Below are 23,801 nucleotides of genomic sequence, written 5' to 3' on the forward strand. Positions count from 1 at the left end.
CCACCTCCCAGACACTCTGGAACCAACCACTGTAAAAATCGGAACCACTACCTGGACAATCTGCAAACACCTGCCGGAGACACCAAAATCAGGTCCCAGCAGGTGGTCTGGGTGTGTCTGGCACCTGGCTCCGGCGTGTTCGGCAGATGGTTCCGGCATGTCCACCAGATGGTTCTGGCGCATTCTGAAGGTGGTTATGGAACATCAGGCAGGTGGTTCAATCATGTCCAGCAGCTGGTTCAGTCTTGTTCGGGAGGTGCTTCAGTCATGTCCAGCACCTGCTTCTGGTATGTGCAACACCTGTTTCTGGCGTATCCAGCAGGTGGTTCAGTCGTGTCCCGCACCTTGTTTCTGTGTGTGCAACACCTGTTTCGGCGTATCCGGCAGGTGGTTCTGGCGTGTCCGGCAGGTGTTTCTCTCAAGCCTGGCTGGTGGTTCAGGCGTGTCCATCAGGTGGTTCCAGTGTGTCGGGCACCTGGTTCCAGCACGTCTGGCATGTGGTTCTGGAATGTCCATAAAGTGGTCCTCGCTGGTCCAGCAGGTTGTCCAGGCTGGTATGGCAGCTGTTCAGGCTTGTCCAGCACCTGGTTCTGGCCTGCCCTGGACCTGTTTCTGGCGTAACCAGCAGATGGTTCTGGCGAGTCCAAGAGGTGGCTCCGCTGTGTCCGGCAGATGGTTTCGGTGTATTCAGCAGGTGATTTGGACGTGGCCACCAGGTGTTTCCACCATGTCTGGCAACTGGTTCTGGCATATTTGGCAGGTGGTTTCAGGGTATCCGGTACCTGATTCTGCCATATGTGAGAGGTGATTCCGGCATGTCTGGCAGTTGGTTCTGGGGTGTCAGGCTGGTGATTCTGCCGTGTTTCGCAGGTGGATCAGTGCTGTCCAGCAGGTGGATCAGTCATGTCGGGTGGTGGGTTGCAGCATATCCTGGGGTGGTTGCGGTGTGTCCAGAAGGTGGTTCTGTCGTGTCGGGCAGGTGGTTCTGGCGAGTCAAGCAGGTGGTTCTGGTGTGTACGGCCAGTGGGTCAGGCGTGTCTGTCAGCTGGTCAAGGTGCATCCAGCAGATGGTCCAGGCATGGCCGTCCCGTGGTCCAGGCATTTCTGAAACGTGGTTCTGACGTGTCTGAATGATGGTTTGGGAGTGTCTGGCATGTGATTCAGTCCTCTCCGGGAGGTGCTTTGGGGTTGTCCGGCAGGTGGTCCAGGTGTATCCAGGAAGTGGTTCGGCATGGCCGGCGTGTCCTTTGAGTATGTCTGGCCTGGGGTTCTGGCGTGTCCATCAGGCGGTTCCAGTGTGTCTGGCACCTGGCTCCAGTGTGTTTGGCAGGTTCTTCCAGCATGTCCACCAGATGGTTCTGGCGCATCCTAAAAGTGGTTACGATGAATTCATCAGGTGGTTCAGGCTTGTCCGTCACTTGGTTCAGTTGTGTCCAAGACCTGGTTCCAGCATGTGTGACACCTGTTTCTGGCGTATCCAGTAGGTGGCTCCAGGGTGTCTGGCAGGTGGTTCAGTCTTGTCCAGCACCTGGTTTCATCATGTGCGACACCTTTTTCTAGCGTATCTGGCAGGTGATTCCGGTATGTCTGGCTGGTGGTACACGCAAGTCTGGCAAGTGTTTCGGGCGTGTCGAGCAGGTGGTTCTGGCCTTAGGGCACCAGATTCCACCATGTCCGGCAACTGCTTCTGGCATATCCAATAGGTGGTTCCGGTGTGTCTGGCAGGTGTTTGTGGTGTGTCTGGCAAGTGGCTCTTTTACATTAGGAAAGTGGTTCTGGCGTTTCCAGTGGGTGCTTCCAGGGTGTCCAGCAGTTGGTTCCAGCGTGTGTGGCTGGTGGTTCTGGTGTTCCTGTGTGGTGGTTCCAATGTGTCTGGTGGGTGCTTACGGGGTTTCCGGCAGTTGTTTCCCACATGTCCAGTGGGTGATTCCAGCGTGTCTGGCAGGTGGCTACGGCATGTCCGGGACCTGATTCCATCATGTCGGGTGGTGGTTTAGGAATGTCTGTGTGGTGGTTCTGGCATGTCCGGCAGTTGATTTCCATATGTACGCCAGGTTTTTCCAGTCTGTGCAGAAGTTTGTTCTGGCGTATTCAGGACCTGGTTCTGGCGTATCCAGCAGGTGATTTCAGTGTGTCCAGCAGGTTGTTTCGGCATGTCTGGCAGATGGTTCTGGCATGTCAAGCAGGTTGTTGTGGTGTGTTCGGCATCTGCTTCTGGCGTATCCCGCAGGTGGTTTTACCGTGTCCTGCACCTGGTTCTGCTATATCCTACAGGTGGTTCCGGCATGTCAGGCAGGTGTTTCCAGGGTGTCAGGCAGGTGGTTCTGGTGTGTCCGGTTGGTGGTTCAGCCGTGTTTGCCAGGTGGATCAGTGCTGTCCGGCAAGTGGATCAGTCATGTCCAGTGGTTGGTTGCAGCATATCCAGGGGTGGTTCCAGTGCGTCAAGAAGGTGGTTCCGTTGTGTCCAGCAGATGGTTCTGGCGTTTCCAGAAGGTGGTCCACCATGTCTGGCAGCTGATTCTGCCAGTACCTGCAGGTGGTACCAGCATGTCCAGGCCCTGATTCTGGCATCTCCAGTGCATGGTTCCAGAGTGTCTGGGTGGTGGTTCTGAGGTGCCCAGCAGTTGGTTCCAGCATGTCAGGCAGGTAGTTCAGGTTTTTCTGGTGGATGGTACCAGTATGTCTGGCGGGTAGTTCCAGTGTGTCCGGCAGGTTGTTCAAGCATGTCTGTCAGGTGGTCCAGTTGCATCCGGCACTTGGTCCTGGCATGGCCATCCCGTGTTCCACACATTTCTGAAACGCGGTTTTTATGTGTCCGAAATGTTGTTTGGGCATGTCCGGCATCTGATTCAGTCCTATTCAGGAGGTGCTTTGGGGGTGTCCGGCAGGTGTTCCGGGTGTTTCTGGCAAGTGGTTTGGCGTGTCTGGTGTGTCCTTCAATTGTGTCTTGCCTGTGTTTCTGGCATGTCCAGTAGGCAGTTCCAGTGTGTCTGGCACCTGGTTCCAGCGTGCTCAGCAGGTGCTTCCGGCATGTCTAGCAGATGGTTCCAGTGCATCCTGAAGTTGGTTATGGTGTGTCGAGTAGGTGGTTCAGGCTGTTCCGTCACTTGGTTCAGTCGTGTGCAGCACCTGCTTCCAGCGTGTGTGACACCTGTTTCTGGCGTATCCGTCAGATGGCTCCAGCGTGTCCGGCAGGTTGTTCAGTCATGTCCGGCACCTGGTTTCGGCTTGTGCGACACCTTTTTCTAGCGTATCTGGCAGGTGATTCCAGCATGTCCATCAGGTGGTTCGCACAAGTCTGGCAGGTGGTTCAGTTGTGTCCAGCAGGTGGCTCTGCACTTAGGGCACCAGGTTCCGCCATGTCCAGCACCTGTTTCTGGCATATTCGGCAGATGGTTTCAGTGTACCTGGCACCTGGTTCAGGCATATCCAACAGGTGGTTCTGGCATGTCTGGCATGTGGTGCAGGGGTATCTGGCATATGGTTCTGTTATGTTCGGAAGGTGGTTCTGGCGTGTCTGGTGGGTGCTTCCAGCGTGTCTGGCAGTTAGCTCCGGCATGTCTGGTGGGTGGTTCTGGCGTGTCTGAGTGGTGGTACCAGTGTGTCCGACGGGTGGTTCTGGCATGTCTGTTGGGTTGTTCTGGCGTCTAGGGGCCTGGTTCCAGCATATCTGGCAGATTATTTTGGCCTATCTGGCTGATGGTTCCAGCAAGTCAAGCAGGTGGTTGCGGTGTGCCCGGCAGGTCATTCATGCATGTCCAGCAGGTGGGTTCAGGCCTGTCCAGAAGGTGGTTTCAGCACTTCCGGCACCAGGTTCTGGCATATCTGACATGTGGTTCCTGCATTCCCGGCATGTGGTTCCACATTGTCCATCAAGTGGTTCATGCGTATCTGGCAGGTGGTTCAGCTTGTTTGGCAGGTGGTTCTGGCATGTCCTGCCAGTGGTACTGGCGTGTCACTCAGGTGGTTCCAGTGTGTCAGGCTTGGAGTTCCTGTGTGTCAGGCATGAGTTTCCAATATTTTTGGAAGGTGGTTGTGATGTGTCAGGTGGGTGCTTCCAGGTTGTCCAGCTTTTGGTTCCTGCATGTCCAGAGGGTGATTCCAGTGTGTCCAGGACCTGATTCTGTATGTTGGGTAGTGGTTTTCGCATGTCTAGGTGGTGGTTCCGGCGTGTCCGGCAGGTGATTTCAGCATGTGCAGCAGGTTTTTCCAGACTCTGTGGAAGTTGCTTCTGGTGTATTCAGGACCTGGTTCTGGCGTATCCGGCAGGTGATTTTGGTGTGTCTGGCAGGTTGTTCCGGCCTGTCTGGCAGGTGGTTCTGGCTTGTCTGGCAGGTGGTTCTGGCGTGTCTGGCACCTAGTTCTGCCATCTCTGGCAAGTGGTTTCAGGGTGTCTGGACCTGGTTCTGCCGTATCCGACAGGTTGTACTGGTGTGTCTGGCAGGTGTTTGCGTGATGTCAGGCAGGTGACTACGGTGTGTTCAGGACCTGATTCCATCATTTCAGGTGGTGGTTTTGGCATGTCTGGGAGGTGGTTCTTGTGTGTCTGGCTGGTGATTTAGGCATGTACCACAGGCTTTTCCGGCCTGTGTGGAAGTGTGTTCTGGTGTGTTGGGCAGCTTGTTCTGGCGTGCCCGGCATGTGGTTCTGGAATGTCCGTAAAGTGGTTCAGGGTGGTCTAGCAGATGGTTCAGGCTAGTCCTGCAGCAGCTGCAGGCTTGCCTGGCACCGGGGTCCGGCCTGTGCTGGACCTGTTTCTGGCGTATCCGGCAGATGGTTTCGGCATGTCCTGCACAAGGTTTCAGCTTAACCAACAGCTGATTTGTACGTTTCTGGCAGGTGTTTCTGCCATGTCCGGCACCTGGTTCTGGTGTATTTGGCAGGTGGTTTCAGTGTATTTGCCACCTGGTTCCCGTATATAGAACAGGTGGTTCTGGCATGTCTGGCAGGTGTCTGGCATGTGATTCTGGTACGTTCAGAAGGTGGCTCCAGCGTGTCCAGTGGGTGCTTCTGGAGTGTCCGGCAGTTGATTCCGGGATGTCTGTTGGGTTGTTCCAGCATATAATGGCGTGGTTCTGGTGTATCCAGGAAGGGATTTCGGTGTGTCAGGCAGGTTGTTCCAGCAAGTCAACAGATGGTTGCGCATGTCCAGCAGGTGGTTCAGGCCTGTCCAGAAGGTGGTTCAGGCTTGTTGTGAAGGTGGTTTTTGGGTGTCCATCACCTGGTACTGGCATATCTGACATGTGGTTCTTGCATGCCCAGCATGTGGTTCCAGATTATTTGTCAAGTGATTCAGGAATATCTGGCAGGTGGTTCAGTCTTGTCTAGCAGGTAGTTCATCTTTGTCCAGCAGGTGGTTCTGGCATGCCCTGCCAGTAGTACTGGCGTGTCATTCAGGTGGTGCCAGCATGTCAGGCAGGGGGTTCCTGAGTGTCTGGCATGAGTTTCCGGTATGTCTGGAAGGTGGTTCCAACGTGTCAGGTGGGTGCTTCCGGGGTGTCCAGCAGTTGGTGCCCACATGTCTGGCATGTGATTCCGGCATGCCCTGAATCTGGCTATGTTGTGTCCAGGACCTGATTCCGTCATGTCAGATGGTGGTTTTGGCATGTTTGGGTGATGATTCCAGCATATGTGGCAGGTGAATTCGGCATGTCCTGCAGATTGTTTTGGCGTGTCTGGCAGGCAGTTCCAGATTGTTTGGCATGTGGTTCTGGTGTGTCCGGCACCTGGTTCTGGAATATCCAACAGGTGGTTCTGGCATGTCTGGCAGGTGGGGCAGGTGTATCTGGCATGTGGTTCTGTTATGTTCGAAAGGTGGTTCTGGTGTGTCCGGTGGGTGCTTCCGGCGTGTCTGGCAGTTAGCTCTGGCATGTCTGGAGGGTGGTTCTGGTATGTCTGGCACCTGGTTCTGGCATATCTGGCAGGTGCATTCGCATTGTCCGGCACCTACTTCTACTGTATCTGACCTGTGGTTTCAGCTTGTCAGGAAGGTGGTTCTGGAGTGTCAGGCAGGTGTTTCCGCTGTGTCCAGCTGCTGGTTCAGCCATGGTTGACAGGTGGATCAGTTCTGTCCAGCAGGTAGATCAGTCGTCTCTGGCGGTTTGTTGCAGCATGTCCTAGGGTGGTTCCAGCATGTCCAAAATGTGATTCCATCATGCCTGGCAGGTGGTTCCAGCGTATCAGACAGGTTCTTCTGGCGTGTCAGGAAGGTGGTTCCATTGTGTTTGGTGGGTGATTCTGGCAGTTCGTGCAGGTTGCCCCACCATGTCCGGCAGGTGCTTCCGGCATGTTCGGGACCCGATTCTTGCATCTCTGGGGTTGGTTCCAGAGTTTGCAGGTGGTGGCTCCCATGTTTCCAGCAGTTGGTTCCAGCATGTCAGGCAGGTGGTTCAGGCGTTTCTGGTGGATGGTTGCAGTATGGCCAGAGGGTAGTTTGGCAAGTCTGGCAAGATGTTCAGGCCTGTTCGTCAGCTGGTCCAGGTGCACCTGGTACATGGCATGGCACATGGCATGGCCGACCTCTCCAGGCATTTCTGAAATGTGGTTCTGACGTGCCCAAAAGATGGTTTGGGTGTGCCAGACATCTGATTTGCTCCTCTCCGGGAAGTGCTTTGGGGGTGTCCACAAGGTGGTCTGGGTGTTTCTGGCAAGTGTTTTGGCATATCCAGCGTATCATTTGATTATATCTGGCCTAGGGTTATGTGCCGTAACCACCCACAAGACATGTCGGAATCACCTGCTGGACACACTGGAACCACCTTATGGAGATGCCAGAACCACCCCTGGATAAGCTGCAACCAACAGCCAGACTCGACTGATGGCTGGATCCAAGCTCCTTCTACGCCAGGAAAACTGACCACATGTGCTGGCACCACCTGCAGGACACACTGGAGGCACTGCAGAGACACACCAGAACCACCCCAAACACACGTCGCAATCAGGTAGGGGGCATGGTGCAACCTCCTGCTGAATGGTCTGGAAGCACCTGTCAGAAATGCTGGAACCAGGTGTCCAACACGCCAGAACCACCTGCTGGACATGCCTGAGCCACATGCCAGACTTGCAAGAACCACCTGCTGGGCACACTGGCACTACCTGAAGTATAATCCAGAAACAGGTATTGCACACGCCAAAACCAGGTGCAGGAAATGAATGAAAAACCTGCAAGACATGACAGAACCAGGTGCCAGATATGATGGAAAAACCTGCTGGACACGTCGAAATCACCTGCCAGATACAGCGCAATCATGTGCCGCACACACCAGAATCACCTACCAGACATGCCAGGACCACCTGTTGGATACGCTGGAACCAGGTACCTGATTCACTGAAACTACCTCCTGGATGTGCCAGAACCAGGTGTCAGACACGTTGGGACAACCCACAGGACACGTCAAAATCACCTGCATGATACCCGGGAACCATGTGCCAGACATAATGGAACCACCTGCCGGACATGCCAGCGCCAGCTGCCAGATATGCCAGAAACAGGCGCAGCACACGCCGGAACCAGGTGCCCCACATGACTGATCCAACTGCCAGACAAGACTGAAGCATCTGCCGGACATGCAGGAACCACCTTAAGAATGTACCAGAAACACATGCCAGACACCATGGAACCAACTGTCAGATATGCCGGAACCAGGCACATGGTACGCTGAAGCCACCTGCCAAATAAGCCAGAACCATGTGCTGGACATGCCGGAACCATGTGACGGCTACACCAGAAACAGGTCCAGAACAGGCCAAAACCAGGTGCCGAACACGCCAGAACCACTTCCCAGACAGACTTGAACCACCTGCTGGGCACGCCTGAACCACCTGCCAAACACGCCAGAACCACCTGCTTGACTCGCCGGAACCACCTGCCAGACACGACAAAATCACCTGCCAGATACACTGGAACCAGGCCCCTTAGACGCCGTAAAACTCCGAAAGAAATGCTGGAACCACCCACCAGACACTCTGGAACCACCACACAGACATGCCTGAATGACCTGCCAGACACACAGTAAGCACCCTCCTGACAAGCCAGACCACCTGGAACCACCCACCGGACACACTGGAACCATGAGACTGAAACGCCAGAACCAACTCCCGCACATGACAGAAGCACCCAACGGACACGCCGGAACCATCTTCCAAATGTACCAGAACCACAGGCCAGACACACAGGAACCACCTGCCAGACACTTCGGAACCACCTGTTGGATATGCCGGAACCAGGTGCCAAATACACTGACACCATCTGCTGAATATGCCAGAACCAGGTGCCGGACACGCCACAAACACCTGCCACACATGCTGGAACCACTAGCCTAACACACAGGAACAACCTGCCGGACACGCCAAAATCACCTGCCGGATACACTGGAACCAGGTCCTGGATATGCCAGAACCAATTTCTGTCAGAGGCCAGAACAACCTGCCAGACATGCCAGAATCACCCACCGGACATGTGGGAACCAACTGCCAGACACGCCGGAACCAACACCTGGACACTCTGAAGGCACCAACTGGACACGCCAGAATCAGGTCCCGGATACACAGTAGCCACCAGCCAGACACGCAGGAACCACCTTAAGAATGTACTGGAAACACACACACAAGACACACGGGAACCAACTGCCAGACACCACGGAACCAACTGTCAGATACGCCGGAACCAGGCGCCCAGGATACTGAAGCCAACTGCCGAATATGCCAGAACCACGTGCTGGACACTCCTAAACCATGTGATGGATACACCAGAAACAGGTCTGGCACAGGCCAGAACCAGGTGCCGGACACGCCTGAAACAGCTGCCACACACACCTGAATCACCTGCTAGACCAGCCTGAACCACTTGATGGACAATCCGGAACCACATGCCAGGCACACCGGAACCAGGTGCCCGACACGCCAGAACCACCTGCTAGACCAGCCTGAACCACCTGTCAATCTTGTGAGAACCACCTCCTGGATACACCAGAAACAGGTGTCGCACATGCCAAAACCAGGTCCCGGACATGACGGAACACCGAAGTCACCTGCCAGATACGCCAGAACCACTTCACAGACACTCTGAAATCACATGCCTGGCATGCCGGAACCACCTCTCAGATATGCCAGAACCACGTGCTGGACACGCTGGAACTACAGGTGATTTTGGCGTGTCCAGCAGGTTGTTCTGGCGTGTTAGGCTGGTGGTTCTGGCTTGTCTGGCAGGTGTTTGTGGCGTGTCCGGCACCTGGTTCTGGTGTATTCAGCAGGTGGTTTCAGTGTATCTGGCACCTGGTTCCGGCATATCCAACAGGTGGTTCTGAAGTGTCTGGCAGGTGGTTCCTGTGTGTCTGGCATGTGGTTCTTCTACGTTTGGAAGATGGTTCCGGCGTGTCCGTTGGGTGCTTCCGGCATGTCCGGGAGTTGGTTCTGGAGTGCCATAGTCATGGTTCCATCGTGTCCAGAAGGTGGATCCTGCATGTCAGTCAGGTGCTTCCGGTGTGTCCTGTGGGTACTTCTGGCGTGTCCTGGCCCTGATTCTCGAGTCTCTGGTGGGTGGTTCCAGAGTGTCCGGATGGTGGTTCCAACATTCCGGCAGTTCGTTCCATCGTGGCAGGCAGCTGGTTCACCCATGTCCAGTGGGCGGTTCTGGCATCTGCAACAGACGGTCCGGAAAGTGCTTTCAGCATGTCCGGCAGATGGTTCAGTCTTGTCCCTCAGGTGATTCAGTCGTGTGGGGCACCTGGTTTCGGTGTGTGCTGCACCTGCTTCTGACGTATCCAGCAGGTGGTTCCGGTGTGTCCAGCACGTGTCTGTCATGTCTGGCACATGGTTCCAGAGTATCATGCAGGTGATTTCGACGTGTCCAGAGGGTTGTTCCAGTGTGTCAGGCACATGGTTCTGGCGTGTTCATCAGGTAGTTTCTGCAAATCAGGAACCTGGTTCCGGCATATCCAACAGGTGCTTCTGGCATGTCTGCTAGGTCGTTCCGGCGTTTCTGGCACATGGTTCTGGCATATCTGGGAGATGATTTTGACGTGTCCAGCAGGTGGTTTCAGCGTGTCCAGCACCTGGTTCTGGTGTATCTGACAATTGGCTCTGGAGTGTCCGACATGTGGTTCTGGCGTGTCTGGCAGGTGGTTCCAGCATGCTGGGCACCTGGTTCTGGTGTCTCTTGCAGGTGGTTCAGTCATGTCCAGCACCTGGTTTTGGCACATGCAACACCTGTTTCTGGAGTATCCGTCAGGTGGTTCCGGCGTGTGTGGCAGGTGCTTCTCACAAGTCTGGCAGGTGGTTCAGGCTGGTCCAGCAGGTGGTTCAGGCTAGTCGGGCAGCTGCTTCAGGCTTGTCCAGCACCTGGTTCTGGCATCGCAGGACCTGTTTCTGGCGTATCTGGCAGATGGCTCCGGCATGCGTGGGAGGTGTGTCTGGTGTGTCCGGCACATGGTTTTTGCGTATCCGACAGGTGGTTTTGATGTGCCCGGCATTGGTTCCACCATGTCTGGAACCTGGTTCTGGGGTATTTGGCAGGTGGCTTCCGTGTATGCAGCACCTGGTTCCAGCATATCCAACAGGTGGTTCCAGCATGTCTGGCAGGAGGCGCCTGTTGGTCTGGCATGTGGTTCTGGTACGTTCAGAAGGTGGGCCCAGCATGTCCGGTGGGTGCTTCCAGCGTGTCTGTAGTTGGTTCCAGCACATCTGGAGGGTGGTTCCGGAGTGTCTGAGTGGCTCCAGTGTTCCTGGGGGTTGTTTCATGCATTTTGGTTGGGTTGCTCTGTTGTATAATGGGCCTGGTTCTGGGGTATCCGTAAGGTGATTTCTGCATATCCAGCACGTGGTTCTGACAAGTCAAGGAGGTGGTTCCGGCATTTCCAGTAGGTGCTTCAGGCGTGACCAGCAGGTGGTTCAGGTCTCTCTGGAAGGTGGTTCCAGCGTGTCTGGCATCTAGTTCTGGCATATCTGACAGGAGGTTCTGGCATGCCCAGCATGTGGTTCCGGAGTGTCCATCAAGTGGTTCAGGCCTGTCCGGCAGGTGGTTCAGTCTTACCTGGCAGGTGGTTATGGCATGTCAGGCCGATGGTACTGGCGTGTCATTCAGGTGGTTCTGGCGTGACAGGCAGGGGGTTCTTGTGTGTCTGGCATCAATTTCTGGTATGTCTGGAATGTGGTTCCAACGTGTCTGCTGGGTGCTTCCAGTATGTCCTGGTGCAGGTTCCCATATGTCCGGCGGGTGATTCTGGCTTGTCCGGCAGATGGCCATGGAGTGTCCGGGACCTGATTCTGTCATGTCTGGTTGATGCTTTCAGCATGTCCAGGTGTTGGTTCTGGCATGTCCAGCAGTTGGTTCACGCATGTCCGATGGGTGATTCCAGCATGTCTGGCAGGTTGTTCTGGCCATTTATGGACATTGGTTCTGGTGTATCCAGAACCCCAATAGATGATTTTGGCATTTCCAACAGGTTGTTCCAGCATGTCATTCAAGTGGTTCTGGCGTGTCCAGCAGGTTGTTCAGGCATGTCCAGCACCTAGTTCTGTCACATCTGACAGGTGTTTCCAGCGTTCCCGGCATGTGATTCTGGAGTGTCTGTCAAGTAGTTCAGGCATATCCGGCTGATGATTTCAGCGTGTGAGTCACGTGGTTCTGGCATGTCCTGCAGGTGCTTCTGGTGTGTTGTGGACCTGATTCTCGCATCTTAGGTGAGTGGTTCCAGAGTGTCCGGATGATGGTTCTGACGTGTCCGACAGTTGGTTCCAGCGTGTCAGGCAGGTATCTGACAGTTGGTTCCATGGTGTCTGGCATGTGGTTCTGATATGTTCTTAAGGTGGTTCTGGCATGTCAGGCAGGTGGCTACCGTGTGTCCAGGACCTGGTTCCGTCGTGTCCAGTTGGTGATTTCAGAGTGTCCAGAGGTTGGTTCCAGCATGTCTGGCAGTTGGTTCCCGCATATCCAGTGGGTAATTCTGTCATGTCCGGCAGGTTGTTCCGGCCTTTTACGGAAACTGGTTCTGGCATATCCAGGACCTGATTCTGGCATATCCAGCAGGTGATTTCGGCATGTCCGGCAGTTTGTTCCAGCGTGTTTGGCAGATGATTCCGGCTTGTCTCGCAGGTGTTTCTGGCATGTCCAGCACCTGCTTCTGGTGGATTCAGCAGGTGGTTTGAGTGTATCTGGCACCTGGTTCCAGCATATCCAACAGGTAGTTCCAGCGTGTCTGGCAGATGGTTCCTGTATATCTGGTGTGTGGTTCTGGTATGTTCGGAAGATGGTTCCAGCGTGTCTGTTGGGTGCTTCCAGCATGTCCAGGAGGTGGTTCCAGCATGTCTGGCACAGGATTCCAGAGTGTCTGATTGGTGTTTACAGTGTGTCTGGTGGGTGGTTCCAGGTGGTTCTGGCATGTCCGGTGGGTGCTTCCTGCATGTCTGGCAGGTTTTACCAGCATATAAGCTGCCTGTTTCTGGTGTTTCTGGCAGGTGATTTTGGTGTGTCCAGCAGTGGTTCCAGCAAGTCAAGCAGGTGGTTACAGCTTGTCCAGCACCTGGTTCTAGTGTATTTGACAAGTGGTTCCGGCATGCCCAGCATGTGGTTCTGGAGTTTCCATCAAGTGGTTCACGCGTATCTGGCAAGTGGTTCAGGGTGTCCAGCAGGTGGTCCAGGCATGTCCAGAATGCGGTTCCAGCATGTCCAGCAGGTAGTCTGACATTCTGAAGCACCATGCCACGCACGCTGGAACCAGATGCCCAACACGCCAGTACCACCTGCTGGACACGCCCGAACCACCTGCCAGACTTTTTTGAACCACCTGTCAGACACGCTGGAAGCACCTGCTGGATATGCCAGAAACAGTTGTGGCACACGCCGAAACCTGGTGCCAGACGTGACTGAAGACCTGCCGGACACTATGGAGCCACATGCCTGATACACCATAAACAGGTGTCGCACACCTGAACCAGGTGCTGGACATGACTGAAACACCTGTTGGAGAAGCCTGAACTACCTGCTGGACATGACTGAACCACCTGCCTGACATTCCTTAACCACCTTCAGGACACACTGGAACCCTCTGGTGGACACGCAAGAATGACCTTCCAGACAAGCCAGAACCACTTGCCTGCCATGTTGGAGCAATGTGCGAGACATGCCGAAATCACCTGGTGGATACACTGGAACTGGGTCCTGGATATGCCAGAACCAACTTCAGAACAATATGCCAGACATGCCAGAACCATCACCTGGAGACACTGAAACCACCAACTAGACTCGATGAAATCAGGTCCCAGACATGCCATAGCCACCTGCCAGACATGCTGGAATCACCCGCCGGACATGCGGGAACCAACTGCCAGACTCACCAGAAGCACCCAACGGACACGTCAGAACCACCTTCCAGGCATCCCAGAAGCTCATGCCAGACACACAGGAACCTCCTGCCTGAGACGCCGGAACCGTCTGAATGATAAGCCAGTAGCACCCACCGGATATGCTGGAACAACCTGCCAGACAAAACTGAACCACCTGTCAGACAAGATTGAACCACCTGCCAGATACACCTGAACCACTTGACAGACACTTCGGAACCACATGCCGGGCATGGTGGAACCACCTGTCAGATATGCCAGAACCGGAACCACCTTCCAGACAGGCCTGAACTACCTGCTGGACACACCTGAACCACCTGCCCGACAGTCTGGAACCAACTGCTTGACTCGCTGGAACCACCTGCCGGACAAGCCAAGATCACCTGCTGGATATGACAGAACCAAGCTCCTTATACACCAGAACCACCCAGGACTCATGCTGGAATCACCCACTGGACACACTGGAACCACCATTAAGACACACCGGAACCACCCCCCCACACACACGTGGGAATCAGGTAGGGGACACAGTACAACCTGCTGCCGGATGGTCCGGAACCACCTGCCAGACACACTGGAACCAGGTGCCCGACACGCCAGAACCAACTGCTGGACATGCCGGAACCACCTGCCAGACTTGCGAGAACCACCTGCTGGACACACCGGAATCACCTGATGGATACTCCAGAAACAGGGTGCCTGATTCGCAGAATATACCTGCTGGACATGCCAGAACCAAGTGCCGGAAAAGGGAAAATAGTACTGGGTGAACACTCGGTTTCATCCAGGGGTCACTGATAGGGAGGGCAAGGAAAGAGACCTAGGAGTCCAGAAAAGCCAGACTGTGGAAAAACAAGATTGATGTCGAGCATCCTCAACAAAAACAAATGACAAGAAAACAGACTCACCAACTCCAGAGGGGGCTTGACCGCATCTAAGGGGACCCCTCTCCGATCACAGGTACAACACAAAGACAGACTCAGTGACTTTGGCGGGGGAGCCTAAAAGCCCCACCTCATCATTCCAGAGGAGATTCATTCTCCAGAGGGGTCCAGAACACTAGACTAGTCAACAGGGATTGCTCCTGTTCACCAGAGAGGTTGGGCTGTGCAATCCAGATGTGACTCAATCTCCAGAGAGGACCTGAACCCCTGACTAGTCAACAGGGATTGCTCCTGTTTCACCAGAGCCAAGCATCGTCCCATCCTGAGTGGCTGGGTCATGCAATCCTTCCACTCAGAGGGGACTCTCACTCCCCTGAGCCAGGCTACCCCCAGATGGGACTCAAACCCTGAAGCCAGACATTAACAGGAAGACTTTATGAGGCAACTTAAAGAAATAAATCTTAGAGCCATGCTGTGGGGTTGGCGCCACTCACCTCCATTGAGAGATCCACAGAGCAAAGTGCTCAGTGCAGCTGCTGCTGGGTCTCCAAAGGGGGCAGAGACATCAAGCTGGCAACATGAGCACCACAAAGAGGCAAGCCCGATATTGGGTGCCAATTTGTTACTGAAAGCAAAATGCGTTCCATCCTGGTGAGTTACATCAGACTCTCTACCAGAAGTAGTTGTCTCACAAAGTAAACTCTATTTGCAGCAAATAGGAGACCATGAGGAATCATTTCCAGAGTCATGGTGTCCCCAAACAAAGGGAAGGAGGGACATTTATTTCAGATGGGGAATGAATATTCAAAAGGGAGAGGTAAGTATGCTCTTGCACAGACTCAGATAGAAAACATGCTTCCACACACACTGCAGGTGATGGTAACAAGGCCTAAGCTCCTCCTGGAGAGAACTTAGCATTAAAAATAAGGCAAAGGTCATACATGTAGCTCTTGTGGGAAGGTCTGGTCTGGCACCAGAAGGTTGGTGATGGCATCTCCTTAACATAACAAAAGGAAAAAAATTTGGAAAAAGTTAAATTCTTGTAAACCCACTCTTGAGTTCCTCAGGACAGCTAGTCAGGTCCCTGTCAGTTCTGACAGGGTCACTGTGAATTCAAGGGAGGACTCTGTGAGGTCAGAGGGGTATATGTGAGGCCAGGGGAGGTATCTGTGAGGTCAGGGGCACTCCCCCTGAGTCCGGGGGGGGGGTCTCTGTGAGGTAAGTGGGTGACTCTGTGAGGTCAGGGCAGGTCTCTATGAGGTCAGATTTGGTCTCTGTGAGGTCAGAGGGGTTGCCTCTGATCACACGGGAGGTCCATGTGGCCAGGGGAGTTTTCTGTTAGGTCAGGGGAGGCCTCTGTGAGGTCAGAGGGAGTCTCTGTGAGGACAGATGTTGTCTCTGTTTGATCATGGGTGGTCTTTCATGTCAGGGGAGGTCTCCGGGTGGCCATGCAGGTCTCTGAGTTCAGGGTCATCTCTCTGAGGTCAGAGTTCTGTAGGGGAGGAAGACATTTCCTCCATCCACTCTGGGTCCTTCTGGCTGTACAATGAATTAAATTCACAGGAGAAAATTAAAGATTTATAACATGTATACATGGGAGAGACCTGGACAAACTGAGTAACTCCCCAAAATGGCTGAAGCCTTCACCTTAAATACCATATTCAGCTAAAGACAAAGGAGGATGTTGGGGGTGGAGGGAGTCAGTTATGGGAGATTATCAGAAAAGCACAGTAAACAAGAGTAAGGTTATATACAGATTTAAGTCCTTGCCTTCTGCATTGATAAGAGTTTCTAGAGATAAGGTCATCCCCCTTCTTCCTGGTACAGAAAGGGAGATATCTTTACAGATGGAGATTTCCTTTACAAATGTAAATATCTCTTAACAGAGGGTAAGTAAATTCTACTTTTCAGAGTTTCTCTCATGTCTGCAGTTTTTTAAAAAGTTTTTAAATTTTTTTTATTCTTCCTTTTTCTCCCCAAAGCGCCCCCTCTACACAGCTGTGTATTCTTAGCTGTTGGTCCTTCCAGTTGTGGCATGTGGGATGTTGCCTCAGCATGGCTTGATGAGCAGTGCCATGTCCGCACCCAGGACTCAAACTAACAAAACCCTGGGCCACTGAAGAGGAGCACGTGAACTCAACCACTTAGCCATCGGGCCAGCCCCCATGTCTGCAGTTTTTAAAATTAACCAGCCCAAAATAATCCTCATGCTAAAGAGACGTACCTTGGGGTGGCCAATTCCAGTCCCCCACAGTTCTCTGTGTCTTCATGGGAGGTCTCTGTGAGGTCAGGGATTTCTCTGAGATCAAGGGAGTTCTCTGAGTTCAAGGGAGGCTTCTGTGAGGGGATGTGAGGTCTCCAAGGTCAGCGGAGGTCTGTGTGTTGTCAGAGGAATTCTCTGTGAGGTCAGAGGAGATATCTATGATATAAGGGGAGGTTTCTGTGAGATCAGGGTAGGTCTCTGTGATGTAAAGGGATGTCTCTCTGAGGTCAGGGTCGTCTCTCTGAGGTCAGGGAGGTCTCTTGATGTCAGCTGTGGCTTCTGTGAGGTCAGGGAGTACTCCGTGGGGTCAGAGGTGGTCTCTGTGGGGTCATGGGAGTTCTTGGTGAGGTCTTGGGAGGTCTCTGTGTTTCAGAAGTTGTCTTTGTGAGGGCAGGGGAGGTCTCTGTGACATCAGAGTGTGTATCTGTGAGGCCAGGGGAGGTCTCAATGAGGTCAGAGGAGCTTTCTGTGAGTTAGGGGGAGGTCTCTTTGTGGCCAGATGGTGTGTCTATGAAGTCAAGTAAAGTCTCTGTGAGGTAGGAGAGGTCTCTGTGAAGTCAAGGGTGTCTCTGTGAAGTAAGGGATGTCTCTGTGAGGTCAGAGGGGCTGTCTCTCAGGTCAGGGTAGGTCTGTGAGGACAGAGATGTGTCTCTGATGTTAGGCGAGGTCTCTGTGAGAGAAGGGAGGCCTATCTGATGTCTGGGGAGGTTTCTGTGAGATCTGGGTGTTTCTCAGATGGCAGAGAGGTCTCTGTGAGGTCAGGAGAGACCTCTGTGATTTCAAGGAGGTCTCTGTGAGGTCAGAGGTCTCTGTGAGATTAGATCTTGTCACAGTGAGGTCAGAGAGCATGTTGTGACATCAGGGGAGGTCTCTGTGAAGTCAGACCAAGTTCTGTGTGGCAAGATCAGCTCTCTGTGAGGTCAGAGTGGGTATCTGTGAGGTCATGGGAGGTCTCTGAGATCAAGGAGATCTCTGTGAGTTCAGGCAGGCCTCTGTGAGTTCAGGGGAGGTCTATGTGAAATCAGGGGAGGTCTCTATGAGATAAAAGTGGGTCTCTATTGGCCAGGGAAGGTCTCTGTGAGGTCAGAGGGTGTCTTTCTGAGGTCAGGAGAGGTCCTCAAAGACAGGAAGGTATCTGTGATGTCAGGCAAGGTCTCTGTGAGACAGGGGAGGTCTATCCCAGGTCAGGGGAGGTTTCTGTGAGATCAGAGAATGTCTCAGAGAGCAGGGAGGTCTCTGTGTGTTCAGAGAATGTCTCTGTGAGGTTGGAGAGGTCTCTTTGAGGATAGAGATGGTCTCTTTGAGGTCACTGGAGGTCTCTGTGAGGTCACATGAGGTCTCTGTGAGGTCAGAGTGGTCTCTGTGACATCACTGGATGTCTCTGTGACCTCACACAGGTCTCTTTGATGTCAGGGAGGTGTCTTTGAGATCAGAGAGGTCTCTTTGTGCTCACTTGATGTCTCTGAGTTCAGTGGAGCTCTCTGATGCCACTGAGGTCTCTGAGGTCAGGGAGGTCTTTGTGAGCTCAGGGGAGGTATCTGTGCAGTCAGGGGAGGTCTTTTAGGTCAGGGAGTTCTCTTTTAGGTCAGGGGAGTTCTCTCTGAGGTCAAAAGTGGTCTATCTGAGTTCACAGGAGGTCTCTGCTAGCCCAGAGGACATCACTGTGAGGTGATGTGAGGTCTCTGTGTCATCTGAGGGAGTCTCTATGAGGTGTGGGGAGGTCTCTGTGAGGTCAGAGGGTTTCTCAGTGAGGTCACGGGAGGTCTTTGTGAGGGCACAGTTGGTCTCTGTGAGGTTAGGGAGATCTCTTGATGTGAGATGGGGTCTCAGCAAGGTCATGGAGGTCTCTGTGAGATCAGGGGATGTCTCCGTGTGTCAGAGGGGGTCATCATCAGGGCAAGGGAGGTATGTGTATGGTCAGAGGGGCTATCTGCAAGGTCAGAGGAGGCCTCAGTGAAGTCAGAGAGCTCTCTGTGAGGTCAGAGGAGGTCTCTATGTGGTCAGAACAGGCCTCTGTGAGATCAAGGAGGTCTCTGTGAGGTCAGAGGAAGTCTCTATGGGGTCTTTTTGAGGTCAGGGTGTGTCGTTATGAAACCAGGCGATGAGTTTGTGAGGTCAGATGGCATCTCTTTGAGAACAGAGGAGGTCTCTGTGAGGCCAGATGGGGTCTCTGTGAAGTCAGGGGAGGTCCCTGTGAGGTCACAGTAGGTCTCTGAGGTCAGCTAAGGTCTCTTTGATGTCAGAGGAAGTCTTTGTGATTTCAGAGGAGTTCTCTTTGTGGTCACAGGAGGTCTCTATGAGATCAGGGATGTCTCTGGGGTCAGGGAGGTCTTTGACTTCAGGGGAGGAATCTATGATGTCAGGGGATGTTTCTGTGTCATCACCGGGGTTCTCTTTGAGGTCAGAGAAGGGGTCACTGTAGTCAGAGGTAGTCTCTGAGGTCACTTGACATCTCTATGAGATCAGATGGGGTGTCTGTGATGTTGGACATCTCTGTGAGGTCAGGGTGATGTCTCTGTGAGGTCAGAGGGGGTCTCTATGAGGTCAGCGGAGGATGTGACATCAGAGTAGGTCTCTTTGAGGTCATAGGAGGGCCCTTTGAGGACAGAAGGGGGTCTCTGTGAGGTCTTGGTAGGTCTCTGTGAGGTGAGAGGGTTTCTTTGTGAGGTCAGGGGAGATCCAGGTGAGGTCAGATGGGGTGTCTCTGAGGTCAGGTGAGGGCTCTGTGAGGTCAGGAGAGGTCTCTCTGAGTTCAGAGGGCATCTCTTAGATTAGGGGAGGTCTCTGTGAGGTACGAAGATCCCTCTCCCCACCACTGCCAAGACAATCAACCTCCCTTGGGACCCAGGGCATGGCCAGCAAGGACCCAGATGAAGAGGGCACTACCTCCCATGTAAGGCACATGACACACCCAGGGGCTCCCTCCCCCAGCAGGGCCAATGACACCTCCCAGAAAACCTTCAGGACTCAGGGCCCTTTCCTCTGTCCTTGCCCCACTGACAGAGTCTTGGCCCAAATGAGTGGGACAGTCAGCCTCCTTTGGGTGAATCAGGCAAGCCCTAGGGTGGTCTCCCTCTGCCCCTCCTCGGTGGACTCAGGGAGAGGGCTTCTCTCAGCCCTTCTTGTCAGGTATCTCCCACGGGGAGCACCCTAGGCGGAAGGAATGCGGGCTTTCCTCAGTCCAGAGTGGAGGGTGGGAACCGCTGATGGGAAAGCATGCCTGTGGGTTTCCCCTTCGTTCCCTGGGTGGCATGCCTGTGCTGCCACACTCCTTTGGCAAGGCCTTTCTCAGCCTTCTGACTTGACACAGCCTTCCCAACTCCTGGGGAAGAAAGGTTCATTTGTGATGAGAGGCTGTGTTTTTTCCAGCAATAAGTGAGGATGGGGATGAACCAGCTGGCACAGGGAGAGTCTTGCTGTCCTCCTGGGTCAGATGGGAGCAAACAGGGCTGGAAAATCTCTTCCAAGGAGGCAGCAGTGACCTGAGCAGAATGGGGGAAGGGGATGTGAAACACAGCTGAAGGAAAGCAGGCAAGCCAGAGTGCGCCTCCCCCTCTGCCCTGTGGCTGCGCACTCAGGGAAAGAGCCAGGAGAATGTGTCTCTCCGCCCTTATTCTAGGATTTCTGGCAAGGGTAGCACCCCAGGCAGAAGGACATCAGGCTTTTCTGACTCCTGGAGTTGAGGATGAGTCCTGCTGAGGGAAGAGCTTGCATGGAGGGCTCCTGGTTTGCTCCCTAGGTGGCCTGTCTGCCTTGCCACACTACTGAGCAAGGCATTCTGGGACTTCTGAATAGACAGGGCCTTTCCTCCTCCTGGAGTCAAAAGTTTCATTTGTGATGTGGGGCCATGATTTTTCTACTGAGGCCTGGAATGAGCCAGCTGGCAGAAAGACAGCCTGGGTGTCCTCCCCCAGTCATTGTTGGAAAACAGGGCCAGAAGGCCTCCCCCATGAGACGGCCAGCAGCCACCTGAGCCAAAGGTCAGAAGGGGAGGTGAGAAACAGGTGAAGGAAAGGTGGACCCTAGTTCACCTTTGAACATTTCTACCCCAGGAGGAGGGAAGACTGTGCCTAGTCTGTCAGAAGGCCTGGAGCTCCTCGCGAAGAAGAGCGGCACAGCAGACTGGCCACCTAGGTAATGGATGGGTCATCTCCCCAGGTAAGTGCTTGCACTGGGAGGACCCACCCACATGCCACTCTGGGGCAGAGGGTGAGGAGAACCCCATAGCTTGCTGACTTTCCCAAAGAGGGCCAGCCAACGCGGCCCCTCGAGCCAAGACGGTGTCCATGGGACTGCTAGGAAGGAAAGAGCCCTGGGTCCAGAAAGCTTTCCGTGAAGGGTCATCAGCTCTATCAGAGGGAGAAGCTGCTGGAATTCTGGTGTGCCCAACCTGGGAGCTGCTGCCCGCCACACCCGGGTCCTTAGTGCCCTGCCTGGGCTCCCCAGGGAGGATGTCAGACTTAGTCTTGGCCTTGGCCTGAGGGATGCCTGCGGTGAGGGGGGCGTTCCACAGTTGCCTGGGCTTCCCTGAGAGAGTCACAGATCCCTGGGCGGTGGCCTTATGGAACGGGCCACCTCTGGCCAAGTCTGGGGGAGGGAGCCGCCTCAGGGTCGAGATGGGTGGTGGCCAACATCATCGTCACCAGGAGCGGCCCTCGGGGATCTTCCGCACGGATTTTGTCATGCCCCGCCTTCCCCGTCGGATGCTATCCTCCTGCACCCAGATCCAGGTTGGAGGCCACGGATGACGCCTGGAAACTGCCTTTCACCACCCTGTCTGGCCTTCCCTGCGTCTTGTAGGGCAGCGGTGGGAGAAAAACCTGTAGGGATGGCTGGACATTGGCTTCGTGGGCTGCCACCTGGGCATCCAGAATCTTGGGGACCTGAGGAGAGGAGGGCAGGTGCACCCATGGCCTCTCTACCTCCCCGACCTGACCTAGGGTTCTGACTGACTCTCACGACTGTGGGAACCCTGCTCCCTGGCCTGAGGACCATTCCTCCCACTGTGCATGCACGGGTGGGAGGGAGGGTTGGGGGAGGGGTCCGGCCTCTGGCCTCACTGGGAGCCCCGCACTGGGTCCAGGGGATCTGGCGGTGAGGGGGCGCCCTCTGGCGGAGGCCCCATGCAGCTGCCAGGGAACCCGGGCTCCCATTTCCTTCAGGGCTTCTCACGACCCTTTCCCTTCTCTGCTCGGGTAGTTACTTTCCTCCTTGGAAGAGATTTTCTAGCCCTGTTTGCTCCCAACTGACCCAGAAGGTCAGCAAGACTCTCCCTGTGCCAGCTGGTTCATCCCCATCCTCACTTATTGCTGGAAAAAACACAGCCTCTCATCACAAATGAACCTTTCTTCCCCAGGAGTTGGGAAGGCTGTGTCAAGTCAGAAGGCTGAGAAAGGCCTTGCCAAAGGAGTGTGGCAGCACAGGCATGCCACCCAGGGAACGAAGGGGAAACCCACAGGCATGCTTTCCCATCAGCGGTTCCCACCCTCCACTCTGGACTGAGGAAAGCCCGCATTCCTTCTGCCTAGGGTGCTCCCCGTGGGAGATACCTGACAAGAAGGGCTGAGAGAAGCCCTCTCCCTGAGTCCACCGAGGAGGGGCAGAGGGAGACCACCCTAGGGCTTGCCTGATTCACCCAAAGGAGGCTGACTGTCCCACTCATTTGGGCCAAGACTCTGTCAGTGGGGCAAGGACAGAGGAAAGGGCCCTGAGTCCTGAAGGTTTTCTGGGAGGTGTCATTGGCCCTGCTGGGGGAGGGAGCCCCTGGGTGTGTCATGTGCCTTACATGGGAGGTAGTGCCCTCTTCATCTGGGTCCTTGCTGGCCATGCCCTGGGTCCCAAGGGAGGTTGATTGTCTTGGCAGTGGTGGGGAGAGGGATCTTCGTACCTCACAGAGACCTCCCCTAATCTAAGAGATGCCCTCTGAACTCAGAGAGACCTCTCCTGACCTCACAGAGCCCTCACCTGACCTCAGAGACACCCCATCTGACCTCACCTGGATCTCCCCTGACCTCACAAAGAAACCCTCTCACCTCACAGAGACCTACCAAGACCTCACAGAGACCCCCTTCTGTCCTCAAAGGGCCCTCCTATGACCTCAAAGAGACCTACTCTGATGTCACATCCTCCGCTGACCTCATAGAGACCCCCTCTGACCTCACAGAGACATCACCCTGACCTCACAGAGATGTCCAACATCACAGACACCCCATCTGATCTCATAGAGATGTCAAGTGACCTCAGAGACTACCTCTGACTACAGTGACCCCTTCTCTGACCTCAAAGAGAACCCCGGTGATGACACAGAAACATCCCCTGACATCATAGATTCCTCCCCTGAAGTCAAAGACCTCCCTGACCCCAGAGACATCCCTGATCTCATAGAGACCTCCTGTGACCACAAAGAGAACTCCTCTGAAATCACAAAGACTTCCTCTGACATCAAAGAGACCTTAGCTGACCTCAGAGACCTACTGTGACCTCACAGGGACCTCCCCTGACTTCACAGAGACCCCATCTGGCCTCACAGAGACCTCCTCTGTTCTCAAAGAGATGCCATCTGACCTCACAAACTCATCGCCTGGTTTCATAACGACACACCCTGACCTCAAAAAGACCCCATAGAGACTTCCTCTGACCTCACAGAGACCTCCTTGATCTCACAGAGGCCTGTTCTGACCACATAGAGACCTCCTCTGACCTCACAGAGAGCTCTCTGACTTCACTGAGGCCTCCTCTGACCTTGCAGATAGCCCCTCTGACCATACACATACCTCCCTTGCCCTGATGATGACCCCCTCTGACACACGGAGACATCCCCTGATCTCACAGAGACCTCCATGACCTTGCTGAGACCCCATCTCACATCAAGAGATCTCCCTAACCTCACAGAGACCAACTGTGCCCTCACAAAGACCTCCCGTGACCTCACTGAGAAACCCTCTGACCTCACAGAGACCTCCCCACACCTCATAGAGACTCCCTCAGATGACACAGAGACCTCACATCACCTCACAGTGATGTCCTCTGGGCTAGCAGAGACCTCCTGTGAACTCAGATAGACCACTTTTGACCTCAGAGAGAACTCCCCTGACCTAAAAGAGAACTCCCTGACCTAAAAGACCTCCCCTGACTGCACAGATACCTCCCCTGAGCTCACAAAGACCTCCCTGACCTCAGAGACCTCAGTGGCATCAGAGAGCTCCACTGAACTCAGAGACATCAAGTGAGCACAAAGAGACCTCTCTGATCTCAAAGACACCTCCCTGACATCAAAGAGACCTGTGTGAGGTCACAGAGACATCCAGTGATGTCAC

Source organism: Equus caballus, chromosome 2 (genome assembly GCF_041296265.1).
Source record: "Equus caballus isolate H_3958 breed thoroughbred chromosome 2, TB-T2T, whole genome shotgun sequence".
NCBI classification, from domain to species: Eukaryota; Metazoa; Chordata; class Mammalia; order Perissodactyla; family Equidae; genus Equus; species Equus caballus.